Source organism: Sturnira hondurensis, unplaced genomic scaffold (genome assembly GCF_014824575.4).
Source record: "Sturnira hondurensis isolate 20B ecotype Veracruz unplaced genomic scaffold, ASM1482457v3 Scaffold0021354, whole genome shotgun sequence".
NCBI classification, from domain to species: Eukaryota; Metazoa; Chordata; class Mammalia; order Chiroptera; family Phyllostomidae; genus Sturnira; species Sturnira hondurensis.
Window position 1 is genome coordinate 27,920,435 of NW_028093985.1, and position 25,707 is coordinate 27,946,141.

Here is a 25,707-nt window from a genome sequence, read left to right on the forward strand (position 1 = left end):
GTTACTGATATAGTAACTGCTTGTAAGAATTAAAGTCATCACATTCTTTAAAAAAAAAAACTGGATCAAATTTTTAACAATGTAAAATCTACGAAGGCCAGCATATAATCCAAAACTGATATGTATACAAAGATCGCATTATTCCACCTTTCCTATACAAAAGTGGAATGATGTGATCTGTTGCTGAAAGAATCAGGAAATCAGAAGAGATGTAGTGATGTCACTGAAATTAGCAGACAAGTAAGTTTAAAAGCTATTATAGGCAAGTTCAAAGATTTGAAGGAAAATATAAAAACATTAAGAGGTAAGTGGTAGAAAATAACAGGAAAAAACAAATAATTCTTTTTTTAAACTATAATGAAGTAGTTATTACAGTAGCTCTTTTGCCTTAACCAGAAAATGTCAGATGTCAGGAAATGGCAGACAAGGGCTATAATCCTGAAAGGAGAAAAACAAGCAAGATGCATTTTATGATTAACCTAGCTTTTTGAGTGTCTGCAAGAAAAGTACAAGCACTTTTCTGGACTTTAGTATAATGAGATGAAAAAGTCTGTCTGAATTGAAAAGACATAGATCAGAGTTCATAGATGTAGAGGCAGCTGGACTAGATGGGGCAGAGTACTGTACTGGATGTTGTTACAAAAGAAAAGAGTCCTAGAAATCTACGTGGACTCTGCTCCATCCCCAGCTAAAGATCAATTGGCTATGCAGCTGAATAGTATGATACTCCATAAGACTGGTCAATGAACAACTAACTTGGATCTATAAGCTAAACAACCAAAACTCATTCAATGTAGAAATCATTTTAATTCAGACAAGGAAGATTATGCAGGGCTATTGAACTTTTCAGGCCTTAAGCAAAGACACCAGAAGTGGTATACATGTGTTTTTGAGTAGGGATGATTCCTAGAGTAAACACTACTGTAGATCCATTCTGAAAATGGACAAACTTTCGAAGTGTCAAGCTAATCCACAAATAATTTAATTTCCTGCCAGAAAAAAAAATAGCTCTTGTACAGGAAAGTAAAATATTTTAGACATATTATTGATAGAGAAAGCTCTCTCAATATTCCTACTGCGTGTAAGTGAATAATATACAATTCACAAGGTAGTATATAATTATTTTATAACAATTATTATTTATGCTTTAATTTCAGCAAAATCACTAAATATATTGTTATGGTTATAACAATATATAACCTTCCACATAGTATTATTCTCAATTGACAGTGATGGAAAATTACATGTTTTCCTGAGTAATTGTAGTTTTTAGATTTTTTTCCCTAATAATGTTAATTTAGAAAAAACTTTACATTGCTAAAAAAAAGCTACAATAAAATTGTCTAAAAAAATTAGAAATCAATTCTTAGATTTAGAAATATAGTAGAATTTTGAAGTTGAAACCAAACTTTATAATGGAGTTATATGTTACCATAAAAATACAACATATTCTAAATTTTATTACATAAATCACCAAGTTATATTGTGGTTTTTACCATCTCTGACACATACAGATTTACAGAATAAGGAGACATTATCACATGTTTTATGTAGACATACATATATGTGTGAATTACTTAGTATTACAAAATATTATTTAGCTGCCATGAGGATCTAGGTAATTTCCTCTTTTATTTTCTAAAAAATGTTCAGATAGATGTACTAATTTACTATATGCTCATTCATTCAGTTTGTGCCGGGGTGTGTATGTGCATTTACTGGACAATTCTTGAGTACTTACTGTGTGCCAGATTCTATTAGGTTAGAAATAAAAGGAAGATTTTTATAAAGTTTAGTTGGAAAAAGTAAGTACTAATAATGAAAATGCACTGCTATTTAAATGTATACTACCCAGAGCAGGGGCATCAAACTCATTTTCACCAGGGGCCTCATCAGCCTCTCAGTTGCCTTCAAAAGGCTGAATATAATTTCAACTCCTTAACAGCTAAGGTGTAGTTACATTTATACAGTCGTAAAATTATTTTGGCTCTTTGAAGGCAGCTGTGAAGCTGATGTGGCTCCCAGTAAAAATGAGTTTAATACCCTTGACCTAGAGAAATGAATGTCAACAAAGCAAACTCGTGAGGGGCTTGGAGAAGCAGAACATTAATGGCACTTTAAGTGAGATGCAAGATTTTTAATTGACTGTACATAAAAATACACCTAGATTTGTTTTACTTACTTCAAGGTTTTAGGGTACAACAGAACTTTCAAAACTCTTAAGAAAATGTTGGTATTAGCATATTTTACAAAATTACCATCTTCGAATGTGCATTTAAATGGGAAAAAGAAAACTAGAACAGAAACGAAGAGTTGGGAAAAAATCTGCCCCCTAAATTACCTGGAAATTTAGATAATATTGAAAGAAAATAAAATAAGCTGAAATAAAACTTTCTGGACCCAGGACGTAATGATCCACCAAAAAGTGTGTGCATTTCCAACAGACCTAATTAGTATCTATCAGTTGGAAAAAAGAGCTCTGAAGAAGTCAATGGGCTATAGTAATACTTTTAGAACCTACTTTACCCTTGCTACTAGACAACAGTTTTAGAACCTAAGTAAAATATGTAAGGCTAAGTAGTCACATAATTTCAGTTTTTTTTTTTTCAAGTCTAGAATCCTACAAGAATAAGCACAGTATGGGAGCAAGTATAAAGCTTCATAAGAAAGTAAACATAGAAAGTTATAAGTCCAATGAACAGAGGATTTTAATTCCAAATAATAACATATCACCAAAGATAAAATGTATACCTAAATTCTGGCAAAACCAATTAAGGAAATAAGCTACTAATTAGAGATAATCTCTCAGTTTTATGTATGTGGTCCCAGGTACAGAAATTTCATCAACTCCAGTGGGAAATGACAGACAGTGTCATGAAACTGTAGTTTCCTATGTCTAGGTTCTGCTCACACAGTCAGGAAACTGCATCGTTAAAGTGGTAATTCAGCAAAGCAAAAAGGAATAACAGCAGGTGGATTAATTTCTTCACCAACTTGAGAATTGACAAATGCTGTCACAATTTTATGTGGGTTAAATGAGAAATATAGTAAAAATATTTCAAACCATAAATGGAACCGCTAACAGAAATTAGAGTTCATATAGCAAATATAGTAGCCACTTACCACATATGGCCATTTGACATGTATAATAGAGAAAAAACTTTTAAAAATATTATTCATTTCTGGGTAGAGCAATCTTGGCTGTAGGTACCTCCTTTTCACCACTGAAAATGAGAGGGGATTAAGAATTCCAAATAGATTCTTACAGAACAGCCAAGGGGATGTAAAATACAGTATAGAAAATAGAGTACCCAAAGAACCTACACATAACCCCTGGACATGATCAATGGTCTGGGGATTTCCCAAGGGTACGGGGGTGCTGGGTAGAGAGGGGCAAAGTGATAAAAATTGGGACAACTGTAATAGCATAATCAATGGATTTCTATTAAAATGATAATAATAGAAATAATTGTCATCATATATATGATATATAATGATAATGATAATATAATGATAATTATATATCATATATGTAATGATATATAATTAATATGTGGTTAATTATATCACATATTAATGTGATATAATTAATATATAATCATATATCATTAATAAATGATTATCATTAATAATCATTTATTAATTTGGGGGGACAATATCTAATATTTTATTCTGAATAAAATTGTACACTGAAGTCAGAAGAAATATGCTATTTTATACTAATGATATCTATGACATCGTAAATATTTTATTATTGATTTTACAGTTTATGTATCTGTTAAAAGCCTAATGTTGACAGTTTTGTATTTTGGAAATTCTCTCATAAAATAGAAATTTGTAAATATTTTTAAAAGACACAAAAGTAAGCAATTTTATTTCTTGAAACTAAAATAGAATTTACTGTCCATATATTGCTAAAATTGCTTAGTCAATAATTCTATTAAATTATTATGTTCCAGTAAAGGGCTAAATTGGATCATGGCACATCACAGATGAGTATCAAGCTTATAATCAAGAGTTAAAGCAATTACATTTTTTTGCTAATCTCTTATTCTGTAGGTCAGGAATTAACTTTGGGAGCAGTTCTTTAATAATGAATCAACAAAGCTGCATTCTTTCACAGTCTACAGACTGAGCATATAACACACACGCACCAAAAGAAGCCTCCATCAGTTGTTTTTAGTATCAGTGGCTTTATTTGTTTTAGCATTTTATTAAATTTTCAAAGAATAATTACATAACAAAGGATCACAGCAAGCAAATTCCACATTGCAATTTAGATACAATGTGTAGTTAATTACAAATAATCAGCATACTCCTCAAACATATCTAAGTGATTGGATTATTTATTAAAATTACAAAACCCTTTGTTAAGCATGGAAGGGAGCAGTAGCAGTCAACTTTGCCCAAGAAAACAGGAAGGAAAAACTTCTGGGGATATTTAATTTACAATGAGACTTTTTCCAATAGAATAGTTTTTTATTCAGTTATTTTGGTTATATATTTATACATTTAGTTAGTTGTTTAATACTATATTAGTGACTAATTTTTCCTTGACTTATAGACTCCCAAATAAATAAGGAGCATCTGAGAAACAAAGTAACATCACCTTTTTCCTCTTTTTTTTTGACTATGGATTAAAATATGGAACTATTGAAGTTTAATAAATATTTGAGCTTCCAGAATTCTACCATAGAAGTAAAGGAAATGTTATAGTTCTAGTATGTATCATTTTAGCAATGTAGGAAGCCTCTTTCTTAGTATTGTAAGGAAAAATAGCACTGTCAATTCAGATAAAAAATGAGTTTCACAGTGTAATTGAGCAAACTGTGGCTCAGCCACATGGTGCCTTGATATATGACCCAACAATCAGTGTCGAAAGAAACAGGTTTTTATTTACAGGATTCCAACCTTGGGCTGGTGCTGAGAGCCCTCCTGCCAAGAGCTCTGTTCTCCCACAAGACCCAGCACTTCCCTTGCTCCACACCAGGCTATATAAGCCAAAACCATGCCCAGAAATTCCCCTTATCTTTATCTGTTCTTAAGCTGGGTGCATAAACAGGTCTCCGTCCCTTCTTGAAGATGCTCTTGTGGGTTTCAAAGTTGCCATCCTCCTGCACCTGCTCTCTCCTTCAGGATCTGGGATACATTGTCGTTAGCCTCCATGTAGTGGTACAGGGAAACCTGTGCTGTGTTACACTGGATAATGGTAGAGTCCAAGGAGGCACATGTCCCAAAAGAATGATTTCTCTGTACACCTTCAGAGAAGAAGTCTTTACCCTTAACATTCCTGGTTACAGTTTAGTTCATCTCCAAGTACCTCTCACAAATCCAAAGTTGGTTAGGCAGGTCCCCACACAGCTCCATCAGCCCTCTCCTTACAGCTGGTCCTCCCGAATGGCTCCTTCTTCCTTATTCTCAGCCTGCATGGCTTCTAATACTTCACTACAGGCTGCATGGCAGCTGCCTTCTTGCTATACCAGGCTTCATGGTGGAATCTCTTCTCTTTCGGATCACACTTATTTTAAATGCTTGACCAGAACTTCCTACATGACCTCATATCCCAGCCTCTCCTATTATGTGCTACTTTTGCCAGTTCCCCTGTATCTTTTACCTTCTTTCAGCTGCCATCTGTAATCCGGGCAAGAGTTCCCCATGACACAGGGACATCCGGTGTGGGCATCCATCTCCCCTGGCTACGTCACGAGTCACAATACACCCTTAAAGTCATGTAGACCTTTTGCCTGGAGCAGCAGCACAGGTATTAACTTACAATGATTATGCAAAGTATCTTAAACACCATATCATCGACTTCCCCCTACTCCCAGCCAAGGTGTGTGGGGAATATTTCAGGGTACTCCCACTCTGCACCCTGGTACAATATTATTCTGTGGGGGAAGGTGATGACAACTAGTAAACAATATTAAGTATCCACAGGTATTCAGCAATGTATTCACTCTTTGAAGGCTGAGGAGTGCTCACATTTTAACTGTGCTCTGCAATGATTGACAGACCTTGATTGTGCTAGCATGCAGAGTGGGAACAAAAGTTATACTGTATTATCTCATGCTTAAAATGGTGATACATATAGAAATTCAGTCTGAATAGTCTCTTTATTCTGAGAGACTCGACAAAACTCTACTGTAATTTGGCATAGATTCAGTTAATGAATTTACTGAAAATTTCACTAGTGAAATTTTCTAGTAAGTATTATTTATCCATATTTAATATTAACAAATGTCAATTTGATGCTCATTGCAAACTTACATTCTAGATATCTTAACTAGATATTATATGAAGAAAATATTTTCTTATCCTAAGCACTCTCAGATTAAGGAAGAACAAAGGCTATTTTTACTGATATATGAAAGAAGTTTTGTTTTAGTTTTGCAATAAGTTATTACTAAGGATATAAAATTGAAAATTATTTTTAATCAATGCACAATATGTTCAATGATTTTCCTTTTAGTGTTTTAATTATACAGATTTTCAAATAAGAATGTTTATTGGTTTTATTAGGAATAAAATGTTATCAGTTAATTTTTAATTACATATTGGTTTTAATTATATTATGGGTATTAAATCCTTCAGTTATAATAGTGTCACTCTGGAATTGGTATCTATGTATGTATATCCCTTTAAATATAGAGGGTGGTTTTGGGAGATATTCTTAAAGGTATTTCTACCTGTTTTGTGATAATGTTTGTCCCTGACTACTATGTTTGCTATATAAACATCCTTGGAAGATACAGCTAGTGTCTTCCTCCTGGGCAAAAGACACATTGTTTTAAAAAGTAAAGCTATTGCCTCCCTCTGGGTCAAAGGTTGGGCAGGCTTACTAGCAGCTCCCTAGTAAGATTGAGTGGTTTCTAAACTTGAGGTTCCTCAGATGTGACACAGAGCCCCTGGATACACGCCGTCTATCTGGGCCAACCTCTACATTATTCCCTAAAGACCGGTAGTCGGGGAAAGAGCCAATGTAAAATTGAAGCCCATGCTCCTGTGACAAGAAAAATAAAATCATTTCTTTCTTACCCAGGAGTCTATGTCCTCTGCCATAATCTATGAAACGTGACAGGCTACCTTCTTCACTTGTAGGCAGGATAAAATCTTAAACTCTATGCAGTTCTTGACAGAGAAGTACATTACTTACCTATTTCTATATAAGAATTGCCCCCAAATCTTAAGGATTTGAAAGGGTAAACATTTATTTATTATCTCTACTAATTTCCATAAGTCAAATTATCTGGTCAGTTCTTGCATAGGTCTTCATATAAAGTTAAAGTCAAGCTGTAAAACAGGATGTCAGTCATCTGAAGGTTTCAGTATGGGTACCAATTTGCTTCCCCTTTGGCCTACTCTATGACTGACAAGTTGACTTAATCACAGGATCTCAGTTCGTTCCTGTGCATCTCCACATGGCACTAAAGGGTCCTCAAGACATGGTCACTGGCTTCTCCCAGAAGAAAAAAACAAGGGATGAAACTGTCAGCCACACATTTATAATTTGGTCACACACTTAAGTCCTATTCAGTCTAAAAAGAATTAAATGAGTGAATGCCGAAAGGCAAAGATTTAGACGGAGGCTATTTTGGAGGCTGGCTGCCATAAGAGATATCACTAAGATTCTTACTCTTCCTCCAGCAGGGCTATGACCATTTATTTTTGTAGAATAGTCCCCCAGGATTATGGAGACCTTAAAGATTTTTCTACGTATTTATAATCCAAGAACAATTAATGCTATAAATTCAGCTCTATGTTTTCCTTTGTTGTGGCTTTATTGCTTCCTTTAATGCCAGAAGACCCTGCATGTGAAACTCAGAAATAATTTCGAATCCAGGTTTCAAAGGGTGATGCCAGAATTGAACGTGAGGCAAGAGTATTGAGTAAACATAAACACCTAAATATAACTAGGTAAAATTAGATACTTTAATGGTAAATTGATAAATCAATCAAACAAATAACCAATTTATCTACAAAAATTAAATATGACAATATTAGCGTCAGGCTTCTCATTTTTAGTCAAAAATCCCAGGAAATATAAGGTAAATATTTGTAAAGTCCTAAGAGTTGAGGGTTGTATACCCTGTCAAACAAATGTACGGAAGAGCAAAATTAAAGATATTTGTAAACAATGACATCACAAAACATTATTTTGCACTTCTGAAAAATTTCAGTATTAGGTTATCTTCCAAATGAAAAATTAATCAAAATAAAAAAAAATTAAGTTTGGGAAGTATAGTTGCATACTTTGTCAATAACAGCTGAAAAGGTGAATCAAAGAAAGTATATGGAGAGTATAATAAAGTATAAAGAACATAAATAAAATCAAGAGGAAAATAAGATGCCAAAGATACAAATAATTATAGGTTTAATTACATTATTAAAGGAAAAATGACACTCCAATTGGGTATTAAAAAAGTGAAGTACAAATCTTAAAATAGAGTATGTCCTACAACAGCAACCCTAAAATGCCAATATTTATTACGTGAAATTTAATCTGAAAAAACCCTACGACCCAGCATGTCTGTTACTTATAACAATGCCATAAACGAACAAAACTGCGATAAGTTTTATAAGCCATTTGGTAGACTGAATGTATCATTTTCACAGAAATTACCACATTAAACCAAAGAAGATTGTGGTTAACCTTTTTGGTTATTGACCAATCAGCATCTACTAACTCACTGAACAGTATTTGAGGATCCACCTTTTTCTCATCCTCAGCTGGTACATATCTGGAGAACTGTGTGCTTTGTGCTTAAGTTCCCAGAAGAATTCTGCTCTCTGGCTACCATGATTGCATTGGAGGTTAGCATATGATCCAAGTACAGCCAATGATAGCTGGGACCAGCAATGTTACTAAAACACTTGTGAAAGTATATACCATGTTTCCTGCTGCCCTCGGATTTGTGCCGCACTAAGCCTGCCTAGTTGACAGTCTCTATGCCACCACACAGGACACTCTCTTTGGAAATACAGCAGTATAGAAAACATGGAGCAGAAAATAGGGACTTTTTGAACCACATGGATAGCTAAATTTAGCAATGACAAAAATAAAATCTACCTCTAGAATTTTTATTTACTTTTTAAAGCTTTGTTTTTTAACTAGATAACCTTTTTATTACAAAAAGATACAACTCAGGAACAGCCCAAGGAAAAAGCAACATTCAAGGCAAGTCTCCCGAAGCTTCCGCCCCCTCTCAGGCTGCACCACTTTCCCAGCACCTCCACGTGTTCACCAGACTAGAATCTCCCTCTAAATCTGTAGCTGTATAACTTCATTAGTACTGTATTTTTCTTGTTTTACTTAAGTCTGTTTGAATTGGATTTTGCGTATATAAATTATAATCAAAAGAGTCATAGCTACTATAATGAGGTAGAATAAAAAGTGAGAGGAAATTACCCTGGCATCAAGTTACATATTGTACAGCAAACTCATTGAATTTAATAAGCCGGAGTCATTATAGGACTTTCAGCTTCCACTAGGGAGTAAAAAGCTAGTCAGTGCTTTACACAATCAACAATTCATAATTTCCTAACCTATTACATAGGGCAACTAATTAGCCTGAGATGTGAGAAAAGATATATCTCTCCAAGGCAAGATGGGGAGTGGGCCCTGGTGCACCAGAGTGAGGAAAAGCCAGGAAGAATTCAGCTAAAAAACCTTTAACAAGTTGCCAAAGGCCATTTGTGGTCTAGCTGGACAGTAAAAGCTCCTAAGAATGCAGACTGTGCTTACTTGAGGCTATTTTCCTCACAATCTCACTGAGCGCCCAGGAGAAAGATGGAATGCAGGGCAAGAAACCAGAAAATGTATTCATCACTGTGAAGGCCTAGGGGAGTGAACATTTATTACTGTGGAAAAAGCACCAGGAAATACTTGGATCCTTATCCCAAACAGAAATAAACTGCTGGAAAAAGTGTAGATTCTTCTGCCATGCCCAGATCATAGGGGAAAACCCACTATTTCTGTGGCCGGAGTATAGGAAAGAAAGTCCTCTATCTTTGGGTCAAGAGTAGGAAAATAACCCTAGGCCCTAGCCATTAGGGGTCTCTTACTGCTGGAGGAGAGCCACGGTCATTGTGACAGATACACCTTAAGATTCTGGGATATAGAGGCAGCCTAAGAATGAGGCTAAAGCAGGACAGCAAGGAGTACTCACCATGACACAGGGCCGTCAGACATTGAATAACAGCAATAAGAGTAAGTTGGTAGAAGTGGAATTGCAGACTGGTACAACCACTATGGAAAACAGTATGAAATTTTCTCAGAAAACTAAAAATGAATCTGCCTTTTGACCCAGCAATTCCACTGCTAGGATCATATCTTAAGAACCCTGAAACACCAATCCAAAAGAACCTATGCACCCCAATGTTCATAACAGCACAATTTACAATAGCCAAGAGTTGGAAGCAACATAAGTGCCCAGCAGTAAATGAATGCGTTAAAAAACTATAGTACATTTACACAATGGAATTCTATGCAGCAGAGAGAAAGAAGGAGCTCCTACCCTTTGCAACAGCATGGATGGAACTGGAAAGCATTATGCTGAGTGAAATAAGCCAGGTGGTGAAAGACAAATACCATATGATCTCACCTTTAACAGGAACCTAAAGAACAAAACAAACAAGCAAGCAAAATATAACCAAAGACACTGAAATAGAGAACAGGCTGACAGGGACCAGAGGGGCAAGGGGAGGAAATTTCAGGGGAAATAGGGGAGGGATTTAGAGGAACAAATATGAAGGATACATGGACAACTAAGAAGGGTGGAAATGGGAGCAAGGGGAGGGAGCACAAGGTGGTGGAATGAGATGGGAGTAATAGACAGAAAACTGTACTTGAATAATAATTAAATTTAAAAAAAGAGTAAGTTGGTAGAAGAGTTAAAGTATGGAGAGACCACATCTGAAATGCAGACTCACAGGAAAAAAACAAAACAAAACAGAAACTAAGGTTGGAATAAGGAGGGAGGGAAAAAGAAAAGAGAAAGGAAAGACAGAGAAGGAAAGTATGAAGAGAAAGAGCAGTTAGAGATTTACAGAACAAATTATTATATTAGTGCAGTTTACTGTTTATTTCTGATTCCTCGTTGTCAATACTTACGGTATTAAGTTTTTATGTGCCCATGAATTTTGACACCACCATAAATTTAAGTATACATTACTCAGGTCCACTTCCAGGCTGAAACCTTAAGAGCTAAATGTTTTATTATGTTGTCTCTTTGCACTGACACTGAGCAAGTCTCCAGATGATGACTGCTTCATCAGTCTGTACCCAGCAGAGGAAGACAGACTGCAAAATCCCACAAAAAACCTGTGATAAACATACTGTGATAAATAAATAAGTTTTTGTTGTTTCAAAATAAAATATTATAGAGTTCTTTATTATTGAATGTTTACTCTATTTTGACATATATTTGATATTAGAATCTGAAATACTACATTTTTATTTAAAATATAAGATTCATCTATGCATTGAATATGTACATTCAATGTATATAACTGGAAACATCTGGATTGTAGTTATGAGTGAAGGAGCTGGGTACACAATCATATTATAGTATTAGCATACAAAATATGAATAGTGACAGAGAGAGAGAGAAGTCAGGATATATAGAAATATTTTGTTTTCTATGAGGGAAAAATGTTTTCTGATAAGCAGTGGGGTAAAGCTGCAAACTGCTTGCTTTATATAGTCTCATAGCCTGGATTAGATCAAGTACTTAGTAATATTAGTTAATCTGCTAAATCTATGTTCTAAATTTCTCATATAATACCATGGCAGACTAAATAAATATTAAACAATATTATCCTTCACAATACAGGGTGTCATTAAATATACACAGTTACAGAAATGAGGTAAAATATTGGACATTCAGAATTTTTTAAACTAAATAAGAAAGGACAGAAAGTACTAATAAACAGCTGTATGTTTTACATTTTGTCCACAACATTAACTTTAAAAACACAGGCTTTATTTTCATATTTTTCTATATAATGATTTCTGAAACTTCTTTATCTTCTCTTAAAGATTTCATTTATTTATTTTTAGAGAGGGGGGAATGAAAGGAGAAAGAGAGGGGGAGAAACAACAATGTGTGGTTACCTGTTCATGAGCCCCCTACTGGGGACCTGGCCAGCAAACCAGGCATATGCTCTGACTAAGAATTGAACCAGCAACTCTTTGGTTCACAGGCAGGCATTCAGTCCACTGAGCCACACCAGCCAGGGCTGAAATTTCTTTATCTTTTTAAATAGGCTCTTTATATTTCCACCAAGTTTCTATAGAGAAAAACTACAAGTTTGAAGGAATTATTATAGTTCAAGTCTCTCTTAAATTAAAAAAGAATCAACTACCAATCTTCAAGCTAGGTTACTTGAAGTAATCTAGCTATAGATTATAAATATAATCTATAATATAAATTTCTAAATAAATAAAAATTATATATATTTAAATTTCTAAATTTAAATATAAGTATTTTAATATATTTTTCTAAATATAAATTTCTAAATACTTGCTTTAGAGAAAAAGCAAATGGATAAAATAATATTTGATACTTTAACTCAGGAAAGAAGCTGTTATTCTGTCTCACAAAAAATGTGCCTAAAGCAGCACAAGTAATAAAGTGCAAAATGAAAAATGGCAGCCAGCTCTGTTGTTTTTTAAAAATTCAAGAGAAATCTTACTGAAAACATTGAGAATTTCTACTGATGCTTGTTTAAATGTTCAGTGTATATATATTAAAATATTTAATGTATCCAAAAGAAGAACATTTGTTATATTATACTAAGATTCAATGAACATATTGCAATATCACATTTATTTGGAAGTGTTCAAATTTATTTTGTACTATCTTAAAACAGCCTCTATAATAATATTGTTTTTTTTCCAATGGTCAATATCAATTTATTTACTTATTTGAATATTTTTACTTCACATGAGGCACTCATATACCTAAAGATGACCAGGCAAAAAATTATTTCTTGCTCAACTATAAAATCTGCCCAGCGTAGTAGATCTAATTTGAAAACATTCTCTAATAGAGAGCTGAACAAGATCAAATTTCTTTACTCAGTGCACAAAGCTAAATTGAAAGCCTGGCTTGTCAGCAAATGTTTAATACAATGAAATTCATGTTTACCTGTAATAGCCTAATTGGAAATTCCAACATAATTCGACTGGAAGATATTCCATACCTAATCCAATAGCAGTGTTTCATTACAATTTGGCACTCTGTATTTCCATTAAATGTTCATCATTCTGAGTGTAAAATTATATAGAATACCCTCTTCTTATAAAGGAAAATATGAAGAAATTTAGGTTTAAGAATAGAAATCTTACCTTGATAAGAAAATAACTATTAGGTGTAAATAAAATTAAAATAGTCAAGTTTTATTAACAAATAATGAAATACCACCACAAAAATCTACAAAACATAAAAAAGATAATAATGATTCCTCATAGTATCTTCCTCAGCATTAAAGTAAATTGCATCTAAGGAAACCTAAGCTTAACATTATGGTGAGGGAAATAGAAAAAGAATACTATAATGGAGAGCTCCTCTCACACACGTCATACAAAAGCAAAAATAACAGCGTGGATTGTTGTTTTATGGAAGCCTCTGCCAGGACTCCTAGAATGTAGAGAGGAGCCCAGGAGTCCAGGGAGTCAGTACCACTATCCACCCCAGCATCAGAGAGTGAATGAGGCCAAATGTAAACACAGGACGATCATGCTGAGGCCTCTGCCTGGACCACATGCAGTTTTTCATTCATCTATTCACTCACATTCATTCAGCACAAATTTATTATGTATCTAGAATATGTTACAAACTGTCCTAGATATTATAAAGATGAATAAAACAATGACTCCACCCTCAAAGCATTAAATCCATTACAGGTGCACAAATAGTTGGATATATTTTTGTAACAGCATTGGAGGTGCTCAGACAGAATGCGTGGAGTCAGTTCTGCCTTAAACTTGAATACCTTTTTGAAAAATTTTGTCCCTCCAATTAAGCGGAGCAGTCTTTTCCACATCCCTAGGATTCTTGTTATGTACTTAGAATCAGGTACGTGATATTAACATGTCAATTACCAGAATATACACAATTCATTGACAAATTGTGTGCCACATAGAAAATTTCCTGGGAAATACATGGGCAGAAGGAAATAAGGAACAGTGGACTATTGAGATATCAAGTCAGAGGCAAAACAATAAAACCTAAAGGAGAAAATGTGTGAATAACTGTATTTACACATTAGATTTGTGCTGAGTCTAGATGGTAGTTTTGATGGAAACGAAACACTCTGTGGCATGTTTGTAACCATGTGAACGTTTTCTAATGATGTTCTGGCCTATCTTATGTTTAAGTGGTTAGTCAATCAAAACTTGAAGTACTCATTTTCATTTTTCTTGTTGTTGGTTCTTTTCACTCAATTCTTTCATGTTAACCATATTTTCATCAGATCCTTTTACATATTTATATTGGTTGCTTTAAAGTACCTCTCTGATGTTTTAATACCTGGGTCTTTCTAAATGTGATTATTTTAAATTCTTCATTTTTTGACATTGGTGTGTGCATATGTGCATGTGATAAACTTGATTGAACACTGATATTATATGTGGAAGAATAACCAGAATTATTCAATTAATCCTCTATATCATATGTTCTTTTTGAAAACTTTTATCAAAACTAAAAAAATGTGTGTTCTAAAGTCTGTAGCAATCAATGGCTATAGCTTTGAATGTTCATTTGCATTATAGAATTTTTCAGCAGATTTTTTTAAAGATTTTATTTATTTATCTTTAGAGAGGAAGGGAAAGAGAGAAGGAGAGAAATATCAATGTATGGTTGCTTCTCATGAGTCCCGTGCTGGGAACTGGCCTGCAACCCAGGCATGTGCCCTGACTGGGAATCAAACCGTGATTGTGTGGTTTGTAGGCCTGCGTTCAATCCACTGACCTACACCAGCCAGGGCTTCAGCAGATTTTTAAGTATAGTATTAATTATTACTGTTTCTAGGGCCCTGTTTCATAAGACATGGCACCATATAAGGAGACACAGTACGGAAACACAAATATATTTACTTATATAGATGCTGTGACCAGTTACAAGAGATATGAAATATCCGTGGGTCCCAGAGATCCAAACCTAATAATCTCTTCCTTTTATTTATGATGAATGCCACTGGAAAACATTGATAGAAGCTACACCGAAAACACCAGACCCTACCCTGAAGGACCCAGTAACCAGGTGCCTAGGAGTGCTCATGAGCAGTGCAGTTTCTAGATGTAAATTGTTTTGTTTTTTTTTGTTGTTAAGAATATGTTTCGTTAGATGATAAAACGAAGCTGGAAGAATTTTAAAATTATAAATTTCCACTGTATCTTGTATGATACTTTTTATTGTTGTTCAGTTATAGTTGTCCTGCCTTTTCCCCCTATTCTGTCCCCTTTACACCCACAGTCAATGCCCCACCTTTGTCCATACCCCTGAGTCCTCTATTTGTACTCCTTTGCTTGCCCCTTCCCTTCCTTTCCCCCATTATCCCCTTCCCCTTTCCTCTCTGGTCACTGTCAGTTTGTTCTTTATTCCCAAGTCTCTAGTTCTATTTTGCTTATTTGTTTGTTTTGTTGATTAGGTTCCACCTATAGGTGAGATCATATGGTATTTCTCTTTCACCACCTGGCTTATTTGACTTAGCATAATGCTCTCCAGTTCCATCCATGCTGTCACAAAGGGTTGTATGGTATGTTTTTATTGGTCCCATCCTCTAAACAAGCAAGGTCTCCACAGATATTCTCTAATGGAAAATGACATTCTGAATATGCCTCGATTTCTTCACTCATGATTCTAGTGAAATCTAATCCCCTCCTCAATTTTGAATCTCAAAGGAAGGCTGACTTTCATATCCCAAGGCATGATCCCATTTCCAGCATGTAGCTCAGCTTTCATGAGATGCCTTTCCTACAACCACCTCCTCAACCTAGTGTCTCTGACCCAGTAAAACCCAGTAACAGCAAATTATCTCCCCATGCATTGCCTCCAAGTGTTTCCCCCTCTTTTAGCTCCCAGAAAATCCTTTGTTACTGGGAATGGATCATATTAATGTTTTGTTACTCACATCTGACAACTTTCTCTCTTTTTATTTTTTTTTGGAAGTTTCCAAGTTTCATGAGATATAGAAAGCCATTCATTAAGATCAATTTTTCAGGCACCTCAAGAGTAGCACATGTAGCCAAGTTTGTGTTATGAAAAAAAATGAACAAGAAAAGAAAGAAAGAAAACTAGGGCTTTAAAGCAAGAGGCAGGCACTGGACAATGGTGGTAAATAAGAAGGCTACTCTCACTTATGAGGCAAAAACCCCATTATCATAAGTCAAGACCTAATTTGCTTAAATTTGTTGGTTTATTGATATGCTGGTTTGTTTCATATAAAATAGTACCATTGAAATCATAATTATAACTAACTCTTCTCATAACTTAGTAGTAAGTTAGCTAAAATATGTGTGTTCAAGTTGTTTGTTTCATTTCTGTTTTTCTTATGTCGATTTTAGTAGTAAACTGAGGAGAGGAAACACTGTTATTCAGGATTAACTTTAAGCCAGAGTAAACTAAATCAGATTTTAAAAGCTGAAAAGCTTGTTCCATAACAAGTTAAGTATTTTTATAAAACTCTCGGTAAAACAATGAATGTTCATTAGAAAAAGAAAATTGTTTTTACATTTATATTGGAGAGTGGAACACTATGCACAGTGTCATAATAAGCTGACAAGCATCTAAACGTTGTTTTAAGTGGGTAGATTAATAAAAATTTTAAGTGTCTAACATGACAGGGAGACTAGAAAAAGATGTGGAAATCATAACCTTAAGGCATTTATATCCTTGCAAAGACAGAGCTGGCACATCCTAAAACATAAACCCTGCAAGCAAATTAACCACTTGGGTAGTTCAGACAATAAATACCGGAGAACTTAAAAAGAGGGTAAAATCAATGTGGAGAACTGTTACTGAATGAAGTAGCCAGAAAATAAAGAACAAATTCAGTTTGTGTGAGAAGTTTAGTACCACCCTGCCCCAAAGAAATATATAATTATATAAAAATATATAATCATATAGTATATAATATATGTAATGTACTATATATGTTACATGTAACATTACATATTGCATATGGCATGTGTATATATACACACATTATATATATACTTTATAATCTAAAATAACATGAAAAATTAGTCTAATTTAAATAACAGTACAAAAACATAATTATTGAAATCTAAATTAGGGAATGGAGGGATTGAGTAAAAAGGAAAAAGGACTCATGGACAGGGACAACAGTGTGATTGTAGGTGGGAGTGGGGGTAGGTGGGGGTTAAATGGTAAAGAAAAAATACACTAAAATTTTTTTAATAAACAAATTAATTTTTGAGCCAGAGGTAACCTTGTTGATGTGAACAATTCAGGAATGGTTATCATAAAAATTAACTTAACACCCACATTCATTTGCTTCATGTGGTTATATATGTATAAAAGAAAATTCACAGTCTTCAGCCTTTTTTTTAAAGATAGACTGAAGTTCATTTGGCAGGATTTCCATTAGGTGATTTCTGTAACTGGTTTCCTTCCTTAAAATGATCATGTTTAATACATGTTTTTCCAATTTTTAAGTAATATGTAGTAAACTTTTAAGGAAAACTAAAATGTCCTAAAATTCTCACATTCAAAAAGTATTATGTTTAATTTGGTTTTCTTGTCCTACGTGATTATATCTCCTGATTTTCCCATGTTATTTAAATGAAGATTTCACAAATAAAATATTAGTAGTATCACTTAGATTTTAATTTCTTAATGCATGTTTCCTTTAAATGATATCAGTTGTCATTGGAGTATTCATCTTGTAAACATATCCATTTTGCAAATAACTACAGAAAACTATCGCAGAACACACACTTAGCAAATGAAAAGAAACACTAAAAATATTAAAACTAATTTTTTGTATAAATTAGTGATTCCCTAACCACAAGGCTATTCAATTATTTCAATACTTATAAAAAAACTTAGAAATTATTATAACATAGTTTTATTTTTATAAACCTTATCAAGAATTTTGCTATTTATTAAATGTGACTCTTCCCTCTGCCACTCTGAGTTTCAAATCCTTAATACAGCCTCCGAAGACTCTTTAGTTAATATGTATTTGAAGTATCATTCTACTCACAATGAACTGTGCTGAAAAGTACCATCAGGCCTTTAGCATTGAAAGAAATCAATCTAGTGATGGTAAATGGTCTGTGGTCTCACAGGGATAGACTCATCTGTTAAAACTTTAAAGCCATAAAATCAAATATCCTTTCCTTTTGTAGAGTGCTTTATGTGGAATTAATGTATTTTAACCCACATGACACCAGCATTTTCTATTCTTGTAAAACGTACAGGAAACTCGTGTCTTAAAGGTGCTGTAAAATTAGCCTTTTCAATTTAGTTCACCATTTTTCACTGATCATGATGGTCAAATGCCGAGGCCACGACCAACAACCAAACAGTGTTCTCATTTGCTTTGTTGTTTTGTTATGTGCAACAGCCACAATTAACTAGATGCGTGCCAGTAATTTTCGAAATCCCAATAACAGATTTGATAGACTACTAAATACAGCATTGGAAATTGCCTGCAATGCTTTAAAAAATAGCTGAATCATGTCTAAACCTTCCTTATGCCATCTACAATAAATTAAAACCATGGAATAATATAAATGGTGTGTTTGGTCTGAAAGGACACAAACTATTTTAGAACTGTAATCACAAAAGAGCTATAGCTTTCCCCATTTGCAACAAAGTCTAAAATCATGTGCATTTTGCACTAACTCCTCATAAAAAATTAAATTTTCACGGAAATTTTAAAACAGAACTACCAAAGTAAATTCATAGATTTAAAAAGATTACTATATGCAATAATATGGATAAATTTTAGCAATTACAAGAGGTTTACATTTTTGAAACTGTATTTAATCAGGTTAGTGACTTTGGAGCATGATACCCTAAAGCACAGAAGTCTGACAACACTAGAGAAGATTTTCATGTGCCTAGAAAACAAGTAAAACCCAAAACACATCACAAAAAGCTAAGTTGTATCAAGAATTAACCTGTTCCAAAGAGAGAACTTTTTACCAGCTAACTATAGCAGATGAATTATTATACAAAGAAGAGTTATATAATCTCTACAGATTGATATCAAAGATAGGATTACTTAGTTTCTTCCATCACATACTACTTTTAAACTTTCAATTTATGGCATACTTCATCTAAGTATTCCCTAAAAAATAAGTAATATCTGGGTTAACATAGTTGGTTAATTTCCTAGGAAATAACATATTGTAGAATTGCAGATACTGTAGAAGCACACCTGGATTTTTTCAGATTTTATAAGCTTTAAGCAAACTAAAGGAATTCAGTAAAGTAATTATCTAAACATGAAAATACACACATCTTTCTTATTCTTCTAAGCATAGATACAGATTAAACATTTTCCCAGGACGTTCACACACATATGCACACATACACACAGCTCCCTTTGCAATATATTAGCTAATGTTTCAGACTTTTTGTTGCTGCTTTTTTGTTTGTCCATTTGTTTTTAAGCTATTTTTCAGTCTTTTAAAGAGTGCTAGTGTCCCTTTAGGAAACACTAGTAACTAAGACAGTAGGCCTCCAAAACTCCATACATTGCTAAAAAATAAAAAAGAAAGAAACCTCAGACATAAATCTTGGAACTCTGCTTTTCTGAAACTCACATTTGTTGCTTGAAAGCTACCATATTCCTAGAACATCACAGCAGTAAAGTCCTTCAATTGTCACTCTTACACCTTATTTTTGTTTTGCCCTAACATAACTCAAAGCTATGCTCACCACTGGCAGAAAATCTGACTTGATCCTGGCTAATGTTAGACTGGAAGGAGATCACCGTGAATGAATAGGGAAGAATAACTGAACTCATTGGGTATCTAAGCTATGAACCTAAAAGAACCAGTCAATCAATCATGGAACACTTTGATGATTAATATTACTTTGTTACATTATTCTAATGTATTAGTATAACCATCTCCTTCCAATTTTGATAGTGAGGATAGGTAGAAAGATGATAGATAATGGATAGGTAGGTAGATAGACAGACAGATAGATGATGATAGATAGATAGATAGATAGATAGATAGAGGGATTATAGACACATAAGAAGCTTGAAGTAAAAAGAGAATAAATCAAATTATAAACTAGTTATAAAGGAGAATATCTGCCCATCGATAATGAGGACACATGGTGATATCTAAGTATAATAAATAACATGCTTTATTTTATGTAAACCATAAAGTATTTCAGAGTGAAGGAGTGGTTGTCCAAAACTACAATATTATGAGGCCATATTATTTATATTCGATTCCTTTTGCATTTTAATATAAATCAAAAGCATTTATTACATAGGGCATTTTTAAAAGTTTGGATAATAAAAGTGGTGATTTAAAACATTAAACAGCATTTCTAGCTGTGCCTGTAGCTCATGAGGAACATGAATGCCAGCCAATCACAACTCAAACTAAGCAGCTCCTAAGATCGTATATAATGAGTAACAGATTGTGGCTTGTGTTTATACATGCTTCTAGAATCTTTCTGAAACCTTCCTTTAAAACATGTAAATTATAATTGGAATCTCTCTGTTTGACAGCTACCACATGGCAGTGCAAGAGTATCACGTAGTGTGTGTTTGACCAAAGCAAGACAAGCTGCTCAACACAACCACAAAACAATGACAAGACAGTTTGTACCTTCCTTCCTGCACATTGGTCATTCAAGTGACCACATTCAAAAGGAAGTGTGTCCCACCGCTCAAATTAAGTTGTTCATCTTTCTGGTCGTTTTTCATTTTAAAGATATTTTAATACTCAGAAGTACAAGAAAACAAAAAGAACCACAATCATCTGTCAATATTAACACTTCTGACATGCAATAAGTGTAAAATTTACTTTGAAATAATAAACGATTGAACAAAAATCAAACAATTTGATGAATATCCACTAATTTTAGATAAACTGTGAACACCTGCGATTGCGAGAAAATATTTAGGTATTGAAAACACAGCAATAAACAGGTCAGACAGTGTCCTTTTTCTCATGGCATAGATACTTTAGTACCATAAAAGCAAAATAAACAAGTTAACATAACAAAATTTTTACTGCATGGTATATAGTAAAGGAAAAGCACAGTGGTATATAGAAAAGGAAAAGTGCAGTGAGTAGATAGAGAAAATGAGGAAACAGAGCTTTTATAAAGGGTGACGGAAAAAAAAAAAAAAAAAAAACCTCCAGAGGAGCTAAGATTAGATCACAGACCTTAAAGAAGTGAAGAAGGCAGACCAAGAAAGTAGTGGTTGGGAGAAACAGAGGAAGAACCACGGTACAACTCCCTGACCCAGGAGCAATCCTGGAGAGGTATCATTAATTTATTTACATTCTTCAATATTAACCTGTGGACGAGTCTCTCTTTTTAACCTTTTAAGCTTAAGCATGCAGCACCATTTTCATAAAATTGACATATAGGTAGTTAATCACTCAAAAGAGAAAATATGTCATGAGTCTGATAGCCTTGGATTTATAGAAGAAGTAATTCACTAAGCAAAAAAGGAATGCTTAATTTTATATAAAGATCTACTGAAACAAAATATATTTTAAGGCACTGTACTATGTAGAAATATTAATCTTCCAATTAAATTACTTCCAGTGGAATTACCATAAAACAAGAAAATGTGATGAAAAAACTTTCATATTTATTAGGAATGTTTATTAGAACGCTTGAAGTGTTAATGTGTTTGAATCCACTAATTCTTATTCTAGGATACTGGACTTAAAATACAATGAATAACATAGTAAATGCTTTGTGACAGGCATTATTTTTCATAGTTAAAAAAATTAACAACCTGTATGGCCAATATAAGGCAAATGGGTAAGTAAATTACACTGAAGCCAGGTTTGAAATTATTTGCTGCCTTTAGGTATGACATTTTCAATACTCTAATTACCCTTAATTAACAACACCATGCTCCTAATCTTAAATAATATAAATGTTTTGCACATAGTAATATATAATTTCTACTGTTTAATAAAAATGTCTGGCTAATCCAAAACTTATATAATACACAAAATATTTATAACCAAAATATGCACAGAGCTTTTACAAATTAAAATTCATATATAATTAAATAAACAAAGATATAAAAATAATTTCAAAATACTACTGCCAATGCAAAGTAAGCAAAGAAAACCTTGTTTTCTTTAAGGTTTAGGATAAAAGTAGAGCAAATATAATATATTTTTGTCATTAGATTGTGAAATTTTAGTAGTGCTGGTAGGGATGCAGAAGCCAGGGTTTTCTCATACATCATTGAAGGGAATGAAATCCAATCAGAAAATATTTGGTAACATATTTTCAATACACTTAGACTATTATCTAGCCCTATGGAAATAAATATCAGCATGTTTGTGAAATGATATATTGTACTATTGTCTGATTTAAGGGAATGATAAAATACATTAAAAATATATGATGTAGTACTATATAAATATATACTTAATAGTATAGTATATTACTACTACTGTAATATAGTATATACTACACATAGTATAATATGCTACAGTATTAAGTATATACTGTGTAATAGTATTAAGTATGTACTATATATACTAGTCTATATACTATACCACTCTATAGAATAGTATATAGACTAATATGTACAGTATATAGAACATATATGTGTTCTATGTATAGTATAGATATATATTTAACATATATATACTATATACTATACTGATGTTCTATATATGATAGTATATAGTATATATTATTACATAGTATATAAATGTATAAATAATAAATGTATATTTATTATTTACTTATTATTTATTATTTATTTATTATTATAAATGTATAAATTAATAAATGTATATTTATATATTTACTCAAACATAAATACTTAATAATATATAATTTATTCATATACAAATAATTAATACAGACCATCAATTATATATAAATAATTTATAGTTGTTAAGTTATTCTATTTAATAATGCATAACTAATTAACTTATATATGAATAATTGATAATGTAAAGTAATCTATGGTTGATCATTAGTACATATTAATATGTATTTATATATAGATGAATGTATATTGATGTATATTAATATATATATTAGTATAATGCACATATATTAATAACATATTATCATATGCTATATAATATATGTAATATGCTATAGTATATACTATTACAGAGGATATGTAATATACTATAGTATATTACAATGATATAGTATAATATAATTTACTACATAGTATAATATAGTATAATATACTGCAGCATAGTATCATATACTGTAGTATTAAGTATATACTGTGTAATATTCTTCAATATTAAAATAATAAACTATATGTATCAATAAAGATGGAGGCATGTGATATATTTTACAAAATTACATACTTATGATATTATTTTTTTAATGTAGGTGTTCTATTTACCAGATTCTTTTGTAGAAGAAGAGAAAAGAGACAGGACACAGAAATAAAATGAAAAGTTAAAGCAAAATGGAATAATACATATTGCATCATTTTGATTGGATATATAAAATATAAACGTCTAGCCCTGACTGGTATAGCTCAGTGGATTGAGTGCAGGCCTGTGAGTGAAAGGGTCACTGGTTTGATTCCCAGTCAGGGCATTTGCCTGGGTTACAGGACAAGTCCCCAGGTTGGGCATGCGAGAGGCAACCACACATTGATGTTTTTCTCCCTCTCTTTCTCCTTCCCTTCCTCTCTCTCTAAATAAGTAAAAACTTTTAAAAATTAAAAAATAAAATATAAACATCTAATGATAATTTATTTTAAATGTGTAAAATTGAATATATACATGGACAATGTAACAGGTATAAAGTAAAATATTATTATGATGGAATTCCAGGAAATGTTTTCCTTGATTTGTTCATTTTAATTTGATTCTGAAAAAAATTAAATTTTTATTAAATAAGCAGAATGAAAGGTAGAAGAAAGGGAGAAAATTATTGGGTTGTTGGAAATTCTGTATTTTTGATGTTCTATATAATTTGTATTGTGGGCTATTTTAATTTTCATTAGTATAGTTATATATTCTCCAAGAGTTTCATAATTAGTAAGCTGTTTTACAACTTGAAGTTATGGTATTATAATTACATGACACAAACTTCATTTATTATGTTGACAATTAGAAGCAAGAGAGAAATACTGATGTCATAAGATTCCAGAAAACAGTTCCCCAAATAGATTTCATAGCTATCAAGAAAAGAATCCTGACCATGTAGTTAAAAATTATCCCATTGACAAAGAAAATAACGTAGTGGAATTGCATATTAAAACATTGGAAAAGCAGTTGTACTCAAGCATGAAACTTTTAAACATTGTCAGTAACATCCCTATACAACGAAAAGAGGACCAATTGCTGTAGCACCCTCTTCCTCTCCTTTTCTAAAAACCCAATAGGTAAAAATCTGAATAAGCCCTAGAGGTAAGGCAAGATTACCTACATTTATGTGCTGTAAGCTTTAATTATAAAACTAGAATAAAAGGTGAAAGAGATAACAGAACAGGTGTTTGTCAGTTGAGTAGAGAAATCTCAGTGAGTCAGTCAGAACTCCACTTGCGACCATTCATTTAAATTTTCCAATCTCAGCCTAGAGGCCAGATACAGATTATAGAATTTTAAATCTTTGTGTTTTGTTGTTTTTGTTTTTGAATCTAAAAAGAAAAGTGCTCAAAAACAGGCTCAATAGGTCCGCATTCTTGCCAAGAATTAGACAGTTCCTCTCCTCAGCATGGAGAGTTATGCCAGATCGGGGAAAGCTATTATTGTGAAAAACAAGAGCAAACCTGGGATGATTAAATCAAACAATGACTTGCAAAGGTAATTGCCCAAAGCAGAAATGTTAACTATGGAGAAATGTAACACAACTCAGGGCAGTGTCTCAGTTTATTCACAAGTTCCAAGAGCTGTTGTTCCTTAAAGAACAGTTGTCGATTCACTTTAACCACAACCCCATGATACTTGTTGGTGTAATTCATAGACATGCGAATAGAAAATCTTGATATTACATGAAATAGCCTAAAATCAAGAATCACTAAACATTTTAGTCAAAACAGTACTAAACGCATATTATAAAACCAAGACCAAAAAGATCGGAGTTAACAGTTACAAACAGACAAAAATTTGAAAGGTACTACAATTAATATCTCAGAATGATAAGGGTATATTTCTTTTTTTTCCAAAGACTAATTTAAAAAAATTTTATTATTGTCCCCATTTTTCCCCCATTACTCTCCCCTGCCCTTCCCACTTCCACATTCAATCCTTCCCCCTCCTCCATTGCCTTTGTCCATTGGTCCTTTATACGTGTTCCTTGACTTAACCCTTCCACTTCCTTTTCCCATTATCCCCCTCCCCCTTCCCCTATGGTCACTATCAGTTTGTTCTTTATTTCCAAATCTCTGGTTCTCTATCCTGGCTTGTTTGTTTTGTTGATTAGGTTCCTGTTAATGGTGAGATCGTTTGGTATTTGTCTTTCACCACCTGATTTATTTCACTTAGCATAATGCTTCCCAGCTCACCCACACTGTTACCAAGGG